Here is a 13,479-nt window from a genome sequence, read left to right as displayed (position 1 = left end):
TATGTGAGGCTAACCTATATTGATTTGACCAGAATTCCTACATACAATAAAAAGCTAAGGGAAAAAAATAAGGAATACAGAAAGTGAGGAGTTTGAGCCCACTCACAAGAAAAGACATGAAACATAAGGAACTGAAAGATTAAAGATGAAAGAGATATTTATTTGAATCCTCAGCCTAACCACAGTCCAACAGATTATATCATCCTAAAAACAAAAGATGTAAAGCAACAAGTATTTAAAATCTATAAAGTGCTCACTACAAAAGGTACAATCAGGGTCCATAAAAGAGTATGCAAAACTATAAGTATGGTGAATAAAACAAAAAAAAAAAATCTGGGAAAATAGAATAAGCTAATGAGAACTTTTGGGTTATATCATGGAATGGAAGAGGGGTCAGATTAAGAATCAAAGGGAAGAAGGGTAAGGTGACTGAATGACAGATTGGGAAACTCTCATTAGAAAGGGTAGGACTGATCAAGTCACTCCACTTATTCATATTTTCACACTTTTCATACATACTAGGGCACATTCTGCCAATAGAACATGTAGTCCATTGATATGTGACTTCTGTGAGCCCCAGTGAAATAATAGAGAGAACCAAAAAAACAGATGAGAACTGCTAGGAGAAGCTTAGCAATGATTCACACAGAATCACTGAGTCTTTAATATTTCAGTGATGAAAAGGTAAATAAAACACTTCTGGTTTCCAGTCCAGCTTACAAGAAGCTTGAAAGTTGTCACTCCAAGTTAACAACAAATAAAAAGCTGAACAAACTGAAAAATCAACAGCTCTCCTTACATCCAAAAGACAAGTGAGGTCACAGGGCAAAATGTTGTTCCCAAAATTGGAAAGATCAACAGGCAAATGCATAGAATCACAACTTACTAGGGCAACAAACTGTGCAAACCAGTGCCAGGGTAGGGAAACTTGAACAGTAATTTACGAATTGCTGGGCACTCAATGTGGGTAACTCTGAGATTTAAAAACTCCAGGGGGACCCAGTCAATGGGGGCTCCCACACTTTTGTGAGTTAATTCCTGGATCTCTATTACATTCTCACACTGAATATCGGAGAAAAATCCACACTTTCTTCCCCACTACGTTTTTGGCAGGGGAAGAGGAAAAGAAACCATTTAAAAATATACCAGAGAATTCTGTTCTTAACAAGGTCTGCCTTCAGAAGGTACTATTTAATCACAGCTTAACCAGCTGGGGTATTATCAGAGCCTAACTAGCCTGGGGGAAGGGAAAGATCCACTTCCAGCCCCCTCTAGCCATCCTATCTCACTTAAGGGTATGGAGGGAGGAGGACTGAGAAGCACTTTAGAGGTTCACAGTCCAAAGGCACAGGCACACTAAAAGACTGAGACCAGATCATAAGATTATACAACTTCCCTTCCCCTCCACCTTACCATCACATTACTAAAGGCCTATTTATAGCAGTTCCTTTCACTCTGTACATCATGCCCAGCTTCCAAGAAAAAATTACAAGATATATGAAAAAGCAAAAAACATAAGTGGAAGAGACAGAGGAAGCCTCAGGGCCAGGCTCAGATACAAGAGAGCTGTTGGAATTATCACATCAGAAATTTAAAACAACTATAATTAATATACTAAGTTCTCTGATAAGCAGACAGCATGCAAGCACAGATGGGCAATGTAAGCAAAAATATGGAAATTCTAGGAAAGAATAAAAAGAAATACTAGAGATAAAAAACACTGTAACAAAAGTGAATAATGCCTTTGTTGGACTTATTAGTAGACTGGACACAGCTGAAGAGAGAATCTCTGAGTTTAAAGATACTTCAGTAGGGGGCACCTGGGTGGCTCAGTCGGTTGAGCGTCCGACTTCGGCTCAGGTCATGATCTCACAGTCTGTGAGTTCAAGCCCGGAGTCGGGCTCTGTGCTGACAGCTCAGAGCCTGGAGCCTGTTTCAGATTCTGTGTCTCCCTCTCTCTGACCCTCCCCATTCATGCTCTGTCTCTCTCTGTCTCAAAAATAAATAAAACATTAAAAAAATTTAAAAAAAAAAAGATACTTCAGTAGAAACTTCCCAAACTGAAAAGCAAAGAGAAAAAAGACTGAAAAAAGAAACAACAAAATATCCAAGAACTGGGTACAAAAAATGTAACATATACACAATGGGAATGCCAAAAGAAACGAACAGAAGAAACATTTGAAACCATACTGAATTTCCCCAAAATTATTGTCAGACAACAAACTGCAGATCCAAGATGTTCAGAGAATACCAAACAGGATAAATCCCCCTGCGAAACTACACTTAGTCATATCAGTTTCAAACTACAGAAAGTCCTGAAAGAAGCCCAAGGATAAAAATCCATTACCTACAGAGTAGCAAAGATAAGAATGACATCTGACTTCTCAAAAACCATGCAAGTATGAAAAAATGGGAGTGAAACGTTTAAAGTGTTGACAGAGGGACACCTTGGTGGCTCAGTCGGTTAAGTGGTTAAGTGTCAGACTCTTGATTTCGGTTCAGATCATGATCTCACGGTTCACGAGATTGGGATTCTCTCTCCCCTTCTCTTGCTCTGCCCTTCCCCCTCCCCCCTCAATAAATAAATAAATGAAATAAATAGAAAATAAAGTGTTGACAGAAAAACTCACCAACCTAAAATTCTGTAGCCTACAAAGTTATCCTTCAAAAATGAAAAAGAAATAAGGACTTTCTCAAACAAATAAATATTAAGGGAATTCAGTGCCAGTAGGCCTGCCTTTCAAGAAAGTTTAAAAGAGGTTCTGTAGAGAGAAGGAAAATGATGTATGTCAGACACTTGTATTTAAATAAAGAAAGGAAGAGCGCTGGAGAAGAAATAAGTGTAGGCAAAATAAAAATTTTTATTTCTCTTCTTATTGATCTAAAAGATAGCAGTTTGTACAAAATAATAACAACACTGAATTTGACGATATATGCTTCTATATGTATATATGTATACTTACTTATAAGTATGGCAATAGGAGGAAGAAATTAGGATTATTTTATTATGATAAGGTATTTGCACTACTCATGAAGAGGTATAGTGTTATCTGAAGTGGACTTAGATTAGTTGTAAATCTACATTGCAAATTCTAGGGCAAACACTTAAAAAAGGCAAAATAGAAGTATAGCTGATACGCTAAAAAAAAAAAGGATTAAAAATGGAATTATATAAAATGGTCAGTTAAAACCACAAAAGGCAGAAAAGAGGTAACAAATAGAAAATGGTAACAAATGTGATAGCTACTTATCCAACCATATCAATAATCACTTTGAATGTCAACAGTCTGAATGCACTAATTAAAAGACAGAGATTGTCAGAGTGGATCAAAAAGCATGACCCAGTGCTCGCTTCGGCAGCACATATAATAAAAAGCATGACCCAGGAGGAGACTGATATCACCAAAACGGCAGCATAGGAATTTCTAGCACTCATTTCATCCCAGAGGCATTAATCTAAACAACTATGCATGTATGAAAATACCTTCACAAGAGCCAAGGATTCCAGGTGATAGATTACAGAATCTGGGTGAAGCAGAGAAATAGGAAAAGACTCACTGAGGATGATAAGAAATACATTCATATTGTTCCCATCACCCCTCCTCTAAGCCAGGACAGCCTAGGCTGAGAGAGAGACCCTCTCCATGGGAGGTGAGTGAAGTGACTATATGATTTCACTGTGGACCCCAGCCAGAGCCACCTTGCCCCAGCACCCAGTCAACACCTACAGCCTTAGGTGCCTCTTTACAGGCTCTCACAAACCCAAGTCCCCACATCACTCCAGTGCCTTTAGGCCCCCAATGGTCCCAGGGGACTCCCTTGGCTCCAGGTTCCCAGGGGGATGCTACAAACCCAGACCCCTGGCTCATCTGAGTGCTGCCCAGTTCCAGTGGCCCCAGAAGGCTTCCATAGCCCTAGGCTCCTGGTAAGATCCTAAGAACCCAGATTCTTGGCATATCCCAGCACCAGCCACTGCCCATGGCCCTGGGTAGTTCCTGTGGCTCCTGACTCCCCAATAGTTTGCACACACCCAGGCTCCAAATGAGTACCCACAAACTTAAGCTCCTGGCTGGGCCCAGCACAAAGGTGACCGGCACAGGCCCAGGCTTTCAGTCCACCCCAACACCAGGCCAAACCCTGTGGCCTCAGGCCCCTTACTACCCCCAGCACCATGCTGGCCTCTGTGGATCTAGACTAGACAGGCTTCCACAGACCCAGGCTCCTAGCTCATCCCATCACCAGGGCAGTCCCCAAGGCATCAGCCTTAAGGCTTGCTCCAAAGACCCAGGCTCATGGTCTGCACTAGCACTAGTCTGGACCTGTAGACCTAACTTCCCGGCTGGCCCCCAAGACCACAGGTGACAGGATGACTCCTGCAGCCCCAGATTCCAGGCTCACCCTAGTGCCAAGCTGGCCTCTCTGACCCGGGTCTCCAGGCTGGCTCCATGAAATCAGGTTCCTGGTCCATCCCAGTTCTAGATGAGCCCCCATAGACTCAGATGATAGGCCCATCCCAGTGATCCCTGGTAACTGGTTGGCCCCTATGGGCACAAAAACTGACCAGTGATGCAAACAGAAACAATATCTCTAAATAAAATAGGTTGTTTTAGGGGCGCCTGGGTGGCTCAGTTGGTTAAGTATCTGACTTCGGCTCAGGTCATGATCTCCCAGTTTGAGTTCAAGCCCCACATCATGCTCTATGCTGATAGCTCAGAGCCTGGAGTCTGGTTTGGTTTCTGTGTTCCCCAGCCCCAGTCTCTCTGCTCCTACCCTGCTCTCTCTCTGTCTCAAAAATAAACATTAAAAAAATCCTTTTTAAATAGGCTGTTTTATGTTTGCTTTCTGTGTGTATGTACATATCCATACCCCTATCTATCTACCTACTTACCTCCATATGTTTCTTATAAACAAAACCCTGTTGAGAATTGACTTTATACAGGGCACTGAGCTAAATTCTAGGAACCAAAAATAGGGGTTTATAATCTAGTTGGGAAGACATATATTAAGGGTAATTATGCTATTACAGAATGGCATTTATTCAGTTTGGGAATAGTCTGGTTTGTCAGTGTTCCTATGAAAAAAAAAATGTATGATAGACTGAATAATGACCTTCCTAAAATATCCATGTTCTTTTCCCAGAACCTGTGAACATGTTACTTTACATGACAAAAGGGACTTGGAAAAAAGTATACAAAGCTATGTGTGATTAAGTGAAGGACCTTGAGATGCGAAGATATTACCCAGGTGGACCAAATCTAATCAGATGAGTCCTGAAGAGCGAAGAACCTTCCCAAACTGGGGTCAGAAGGGGCATGTGACTACAGAAGAAAGGTCTGTAATTGGTTGGCCCCTATGGGCACAAAAAATGACTAGTAATACAAACAGAAACAATCTCTCTAAATAAAATAGTTTGTTTTAGGGGCACCTGGATGGTTCAGTTGGTTGAGTGACTGACTCTTGATTTCGGCTCAGGTCACAATCCCAGGGTTGTGGGATCCAGCCCTGCACTGGGCTCCATGCGGAGAATGGAGCCTGCTTAAGATTCTCTCTCTCCCCCTCTGCCCCTCTCCCCAGCTTGCGTGTTCTGTCTCTCTCTATAGAAAAGAAAAGAAGAGAAGAGAAGAGAAGAGAAGAGAAGAGAAGAGAAGAGAAGAGAAGAGAAGAGAAAACAAAAGACGAGAAAAGAGAAAAGATCATAAAATACATTTACAGTACTATATTGTATTTATCAAAAAAAAAATGCATTATCAGTGGACCCGCATAGTTCAAATCTGTGTTAAGGTTCAACTGTATTTTATATCAATAGAAATGCCTTGTTTGCTGGGATGATAGTCAATTAAACCATCTGAGTATATGGACAGTATCCAAAAGGTCTGGATTTGCGAGTGCAAGTAATAGTCTCCAACAGGTAACAGCTGGAAGGTTATGGTTGGAAGCTTATTCTCATCAGCTTGAAATGATATTAAGGATCCTATATGGAGGACCTATGATTTTGATTAGACAGGGCAGAGTGTACAAGTGAGCCAAATCAATCACAGGTGGGCAGAACCAGGTGTCTGATGCAATCCTGGAGGCAGGCAAAAGACAGTAGATAATAGATGTTCATAAAGGACTTCAGGAATTGGAGCCCAAATTCCAACAACCAGTGCTAAAGTGAAGCCAAGGACCTGAGGAAGTAGGTGGGCATGGGAGGTCAGAGCAGGGTTCAGATGTGGAACACCTCCTAGGAATTTAATCAGAATTTTACTTTCCTCTAGGTGGTTGGGTTTTTAACAGAGCCGACATGGAACTGTAAAGTGACTTTTGCTCAAGGGTATCCTAAAGGCCCCCGCCAGACATTTGACGAACAGATGATAAGTGTATCCCTGCTAGACATTTGACAAACAGATAAGTATATCCCTGCTAGACAGCCAACAAACATGTGATAAGCATATCTACAGGATGATTAGCAGCCGTTAGTTCACACATCCTGCATTTGCTCACTCTTCTCAAGGCTAAGGCCTCACCTCTTTGGTATTGCTAAGGGAAATATACACAGACTGTAAGGTAATTTATATCTCCATTAGCTGATACTGCTCTGCTATCTAATAGATTTTTATCTCTTTGTACATTCCTATTTCATTTTACTCTCCAGTGAGGGTTTTCTGATCTAGGCTCTATAGCAGGAGCTATGGAAGTCCTCTGTATTGCACAGGAATTTTCCACACTTTGAATCTAGAGAGGGGCTTTAATAATATATACGAATCTGAAAAATAGTACAGAGAATAACAATTTTATTTTTTTTTATTTTTTTTAATGTTTATTTCTGAGACAGAGACAGAGCATGAGTGGAGGAGGGGCAGAGAGAGAGGGAGACACAGAATGTGAAGCAGGCTCCAGGCTCTGAGCTGTCAGCACAGAGCCCAACGTGGGGCTCAAACTCATGGATGGCAAGATCATGACCAGAGCCGAAGTTGGCCTCTTAACCAACTGAGGCATCTAGGCGCCCTAAGGGGAGGATTTTTTATTTATTTGTTTGTTTGTTTTTTTAATATAATTTATTGTCAAGTTTGCTAACATACAGTGTATACCGTGTGCTCTTGGTTTTGGGGGGTAGATTCCCGTGATTCATCGCTTACATACAACACCTAGTGCTTATCCCAACAAGTGCTCTCCTCAATGCCCATTACCCATTTCCCCCTCTCCCCCACTCCCCTCCATCAATCCTCAGTTTGTTCTCTGTATTTAAGAGTCTCTTATGGTTTGCCTCCCTCGAGGGGAGGATTTTTTAAATAAGACACCAAATGTGTAAACTATGAAGGAAAAGATTAGTAAAGAGCCATATTTTAGAAAATAACATCTCTGAAGAAAGATAAGAGGAGTTATGGTTATTTCTCAAAAACTGAAGTTTTAAGAGACAGTGAAGTGACCGCACTGGGATTGCTACCTAATCCACAATACAGTAAATGTACTGGCTTAGTTATTGAGTGTGTCATAAAATTACTTCATCTAGTTTCACCCACAGCTCTCTGACTGGGATTTGATAATGGCACTATAGTGAAGAAATGGTGTATATGCACAAGACACAAAGACAGTGATCAGTTTTGTTTTGTTTTGCTTTTCTCTACAAAGGACAAACAAACAAACGGTTTTCACATGAGGAACAACGTCCTGATAGGAATTTGGCTATTGAAATGGATTTCTGAAGGAAGCTGTCAGATTCAGTGTCTCCTTTTCTATATCATGAGAACATATTTCTCGCCACAGGGCACTGAGACTCCAGAAATTTTTTTCTGCTCTCCTCTAAGACAAATATTCTTGCCTGTCCTTGAAACAGATATATAACTTCTAGTTTATTCCCTAAATGAGTAGCTCTTGGACAGTAGTTTGCATTAGAATCATCTACAGAATCTAGAAAAAAAAATTCACATCTTGGACCTGATCCCAGTGATGCTGACTTAGTAAGTCTGGCTGGGGCCCTGGCATCTGTATCTTTAAAATGCATATTCCCCAAGTGGTTCTGGTGTGAAGCCCTGGTTGAGAACTATTCCTATAGATCTTTGGACTACTGACTATGATTAAACATTCTGCTTTTTTACACTCTGTACCTCAATCCTTATGACCGATCCCCACTCTTGTGTTCTTCCATTTATTTGATCATTTGACTCTCCCATGTCCTTGATCAGTAACCCATACTAACATGCAAATCGTATTAACAAATAATGTATACAGCAAGCAGATAGCCTGTTAGCACCAACTCTCTGGCTTAGCATAATGAAATGAGAAGACTGAACACATGAGAAAATGCTGAGAAAGAGAAAAATGACACAGTGTTGAAAACACAAGATTGAGGCCTAAAAGAGGAAACAATAGAAAGCTCTCGTCAGATTGCAGAAGTGTCCAAATCCTATCCCTCCTCCCTTCATCCTTCTGTAGAATATTACCAATAGCACCATCTCTGCACCAGTTGTCTCCTTACCAACAGCTTCCCTGTTGGTTGCTTAATCTCAGTGGGACTGATACAAAAGTTCCCTATTTCCCTTTCTAGGAGCCAGGGAAGGAGACAAATTTCTCTTACTTGAGTTACTTTGTAATTACCTCTACTAATGCAGTGCAATTTTTTGAAATGTCTAGCTACTCCCATGTAGGCTTTTTCTTCTCCAACCTCCCAACACAGGCTAAACTCCCTGTAACAAAGGTCACCTTCCCTTCATGCTCACCACCTTCTGAAGTTAGCACAGGAATTTAGGACAAATAAGAAAACTGGCCATTTCCTGCATACTGTAATTTTTGACACACGTGGTTGGATGAGCAAAATTACAGTGGTTGAAAGAGATATTCAAACATGCTTCTTCACTGGGACCACTGCTTGTACTTTGAAGATTTCTAAAAACTGTTTCAATTGCCCTCAGGGATAATCTTCTTTTGCCTCTAAAACAAACAATTCCATGGATAAAGAAGATGTGATGTATATACAATGGAACATTACTCAGCAATCAAAAGAAAGCTTGCCAGTTGCAACTGTGTGGATGGAGCTAGAGTGTATTATGCCAAGCAACACAAGTCAGTCAGAGAAAGAAAAAGACCATATGATTTCACTCACATGTGGAATTTAGGAAACAAAACAGATGAACATAGGGGAAGGGAAAATAAAGAGAGGGAAGCAAACAATAACAGAGTCCTCACTTATAGAGAAATGAACTGAGGGTTGCTGGAGGGGAAGTGGTTGGGGAGATGGGTTAAATGGGTGATAGGCATTAAGGAGGGCACTTGTTATGATGAGCACTGGGTGTTACATGTAAGTAATGAATCACTAAATTGTACTCCTGAAACCAATATTACACTATATGTTAACTAACTAGAATTTAAATAAAAATTTGAAAAAAAATTCAAGTGGTTTATCACAAAAATAAAATACATACATACATAAATAGGTAAAATGAAATGAAATAAAATAAACAATTCTATTCACTATGGCAAATATTGGGCTTAAACTCTTAATACTAGTTCTTGGTTTGATGAAGACCATTATGTTAAAAAAAAAAAAAAAAAAAGTCCTTGACCAGCTACTGAGGCAACATATGAAATGAAATTTCTAAGAACCTTGTGGGAATTTTATCAAATTTTAACATTACTATAAACATCCTGTCTCCAAAATATTTGAGAATAAACCCCTGTAAGGGCATTTGAGTTAGGCCATTAAAACTAATAAGCCAGACTTGAGAATATAGTTAATCATGCTATTAGATATAAAAGCCTAGATTGCAGCGCACTTAACACTGCACTGAGAAGCTTAGGCTTATCGACTTTATCCTCCAAGAACAACCATCTCCAAATCTAGTGCCCAGGCCTCTTTCTGACTAGGTTCCTAAATGAGTTTTTGAATTCTGGGGATATTTAAATATGTGTAGAATTCACTATTGGGACACTATCATAATTAGTCTATGTCACGAGCAAAAGACGATACTCCCATGATTTATTGTGTTTCAGCCATTGTCAGTCACAAAATGATCACAGAGACTTGAGTTCTGATACTTGTTCTCTGTCAGTTATGTTGGTTGACAGTTGAAAGAAGCAGAATAAGAGCAGGTGTTTCCCTTTGAAGTGATTCTCTAAAAACAGAAACTTTACAAACTTGTTCAGCTGGCATTCCAATAGTTAGGAGGTCAACAGATATTTATCAAGGGTCTGCTATGTGCCAAGCACTGTTCCAGGCACTGAGGATACTATGGAAATCAACACAGATAGAGAACCTGTCCATCAAAAGAAGGAAGAAGACAAGAACTCCTTAAAATACATACTCTACTGGGAGAATGTTTCTGACGTTTGTGCTTAATTGTTGTGCTGAGGAGGTGTTAGATTTCTTTTGAGCTCGTTATTTACTCAAAAGTTCTACCCATTTATTTTTGTTTGTTTGTTTGTTTTTTAATATATGAAGTTTATTGTCAAATTGGTTTCCATACAACACCCAGTGCTCATCCCAAAAGGTGCCCTCCTCAATACCCATCACCCACCCACCCCTCCCTCCCACCCCCCCATCAACCCTCAGTTTGTTCTCAGTTTTTAAGAGTCTCTTATGCTTTGGCTCTCTTCCACTCTAACCTCTTTTTTTTTTTTTCCTTCCCCTCCCCCATGGGTTTCTGTTAAGTTTCTCAGGATCCACATAAGAGTGAAACCATATGGTATCTGTCTTTCTCTGTATGGCTTATTTCACTTAGCATCACACTCTCCAGATCCATCCATGTTGCTACAAAGGGCCATATTTCATTCTTTCTCATTGCCACGTAGTACTCCATTGCGTATATAAGCCACAATTTCTTTATCCATTCATCAGTTGATGGACACCTAGGCTTTTTCCACAATTTGGCTATTGTTGAGAGTGCTGCTATAAACATTGGGTACAAGTGCCCCTATGCATCAGTACTCCTGTATCCCTTGGGTAAATTCCTAGCAGTGCTATTGCTGGGTCATAGGGTAGGTCTATTTTTAATTTTTTGAGGAACCTCCACACTGTTTTCCAGAGTGGCTGCACCAATTTGCATTCCCACCAACAGTGCAAGAGGGTTCCCGTTTCTCCACATCCTCGCCAGCATCTATAGTCTCCTGATTTGTTCATTTTGGCCACTCTGACTGGCGTGAGATGATATCTGAGTATGGTTTTGATTTGTATTTCCCTGATGAGGAGCGATGAGCATCTTTTCATGTGCCTGTTGGCCATCTGGATGTCTTCTTTAGGGAAGTGTCTATTCATGTTTTCTGCCCATTTCTTCACTGGATTATTTGTTTTTCGGGTGTGGAGTTTGGTGAGCTCTTTATAGATTTTGGATACTAGTCCTTTGTCTGTTATGTCATTTGCAAATATCTTTTCCCATTCCGTTGGTTGCCTTTTAGTTTTGTTGGTTGTTTCCTTTGCTGTGCAGAAGCTTTTTATCTTCATAAGGTCCCAGTAGTTCATTTTTGCTTTTAATTCCCTTGCCTTTGGGGATGTGTCAAGTAAAGGCTCTATCCATTTATTAACGAGCAACAAAGATCTTCTTACTCCAAAATCAAAGTTAAACCTGAAGTTTTCTCCACTTCCTCTTTATATTTTACAAAGTTGCTTAGAGTTACAGGTTTTCATCTTAGAGATTAGATTACAAAACTCTCTACACACTTATGAGTCTTTCTTTAATAATAGTTTATAAAATAAATGTTGTCTATGAGAACATTTTTAAATGAGCAAACTAGTAATAAAAACAGGTGTAATTTTTTTTGTTTTTCATTTTTATGTTTCTGATCTCTAACCCCTTAACAACAACAACAACAAAACAGTGGTTGAAACAAAACCACAAGTATCAAGAAGCTAAGTCCTTCTTGTTGGATGGACCTCCAAAGCCATCATGCTTTCATTGTATGATTTCTGCACCCTATCTTACCTAAGTAGTTTAGCTTTCAGTTTTATAACTTAGTAACTCTGGTTTTATCCTTTTCCTGCTTAACTTTTTAAATGCTTGCCCAGAAAAAGCCTCTGCCTATTTAACCACATCTGAGCCTTACCTGAGGTAAATAAGACCAGTAACAAGGTGAGAGGTTTACATTCCACTTCCCTCACTGGTTTAAATATATATATATAATATATATATATAAATATATATAATATATATATATAATATATATATTTTTTTTTACATTTACCAGTTCATCACAAAAGGATATGATAAAGGGGGATACAGATGAACATCCAAATTGGAAGAGAGGCGTAAGACAAGGTATGTGGGACTGGGTGCCAAGCTCCATGCCCTTTCTGGGAAAGCCACTCTCCCAGCACCTCCACGTGTTCACCAACCTGGTAGCTCTGTATGAATATCTTACTAGCAGATTGAAAGGAGGGTAGTTATTATGTAATTGCGAAAACACAAACACACATACATAATATATGTATGTGTATATTTTTTTATATGTGCATATTAAAAGGTACTTTTAAGGGTTTTAGCTTGATAGTCCAGAAATTAAATTATTTAATTATAGCATTTAAAGTAACCAAAAAACTCCCACAATTTGGGAGAATATTTAAATACTCAGGCTATAAACCTAGGCCAAAGGAAAAGCTGGAAAAAATAAGAAATCCAGCTATTATAAAAAAGCTATATGACAGTTGCTTGTATCAAATAGTTCCCATTGAATAAAAGAACATTTTAACATTCTGATAGCTGGTAGGCCATTTGGGTTAGTCATTCAAAAACCATTTATGGAACATCTAAGGATACAAAGATTAACCTTATAAAGATTAAGCCTTAGCCTTATATAAATTCATATATTGCACGGTATCAATGTTCTTATTCTATTTTATGTGTGGATTTTGTATACCTAGTTTAATATACAGTAGTGGCTTTTAAGTTTGTTTTAGAAAAATATTTACTATCAGGTACTGTTCACCATTTCCACATAGCCAAAATACACACTTTATGACTTATTCCATGCTTTTTCTTAATAAAATTAATGCTTTTTTTTTTTTTTTTTTTTTTGGTAGAAATTTTGGGAACTATTCTACACAGAAAAAAAAAATCATGGCTATTTTCACCACTCAGAGATATTTACTATTAACATTTTCTTCTAGAATTTTTTTCTACACATTTGATTGTAGGTAACAGAAAACCCAATTCAAACTTGCTTAAACAATAAAGAAAATTGATTGGCTCACATGAATGAGAAGTCCACAGGCTTCAGGCAGTCATGGCTTCAAGTGAAGCTTGATTCTATAACTCAGTATGTCATCAAGGACCTTTTGTTTCCTTTTCTCTGCTGTGCCTTCCTTGGTGTCCGCATCATTCTAAGACTAGCTCCTCTCATTGTCCCGAGATGGCCACCAGCATCTTCCTCCTGTCCAGCAAGCAAGAGACAGCATTCTCAGCAAAAGTCCTAAGAGTCATTCATCAAACTACCTTAGAGCCAATGCCCACCCTGACTAAATCACCAAGTCTAAAGGGGTGGAATGTACTGATTGGATAGCCTAGGTTAGTC

Source organism: Felis catus, chromosome C1 (genome assembly GCF_018350175.1).
Source record: "Felis catus isolate Fca126 chromosome C1, F.catus_Fca126_mat1.0, whole genome shotgun sequence".
In the NCBI taxonomy this organism is placed as follows: domain Eukaryota; kingdom Metazoa; phylum Chordata; class Mammalia; order Carnivora; family Felidae; genus Felis; species Felis catus.
The sequence above is the reverse complement of the archived record's forward strand: the minus strand, read 5'-3'. Positions refer to the sequence as shown.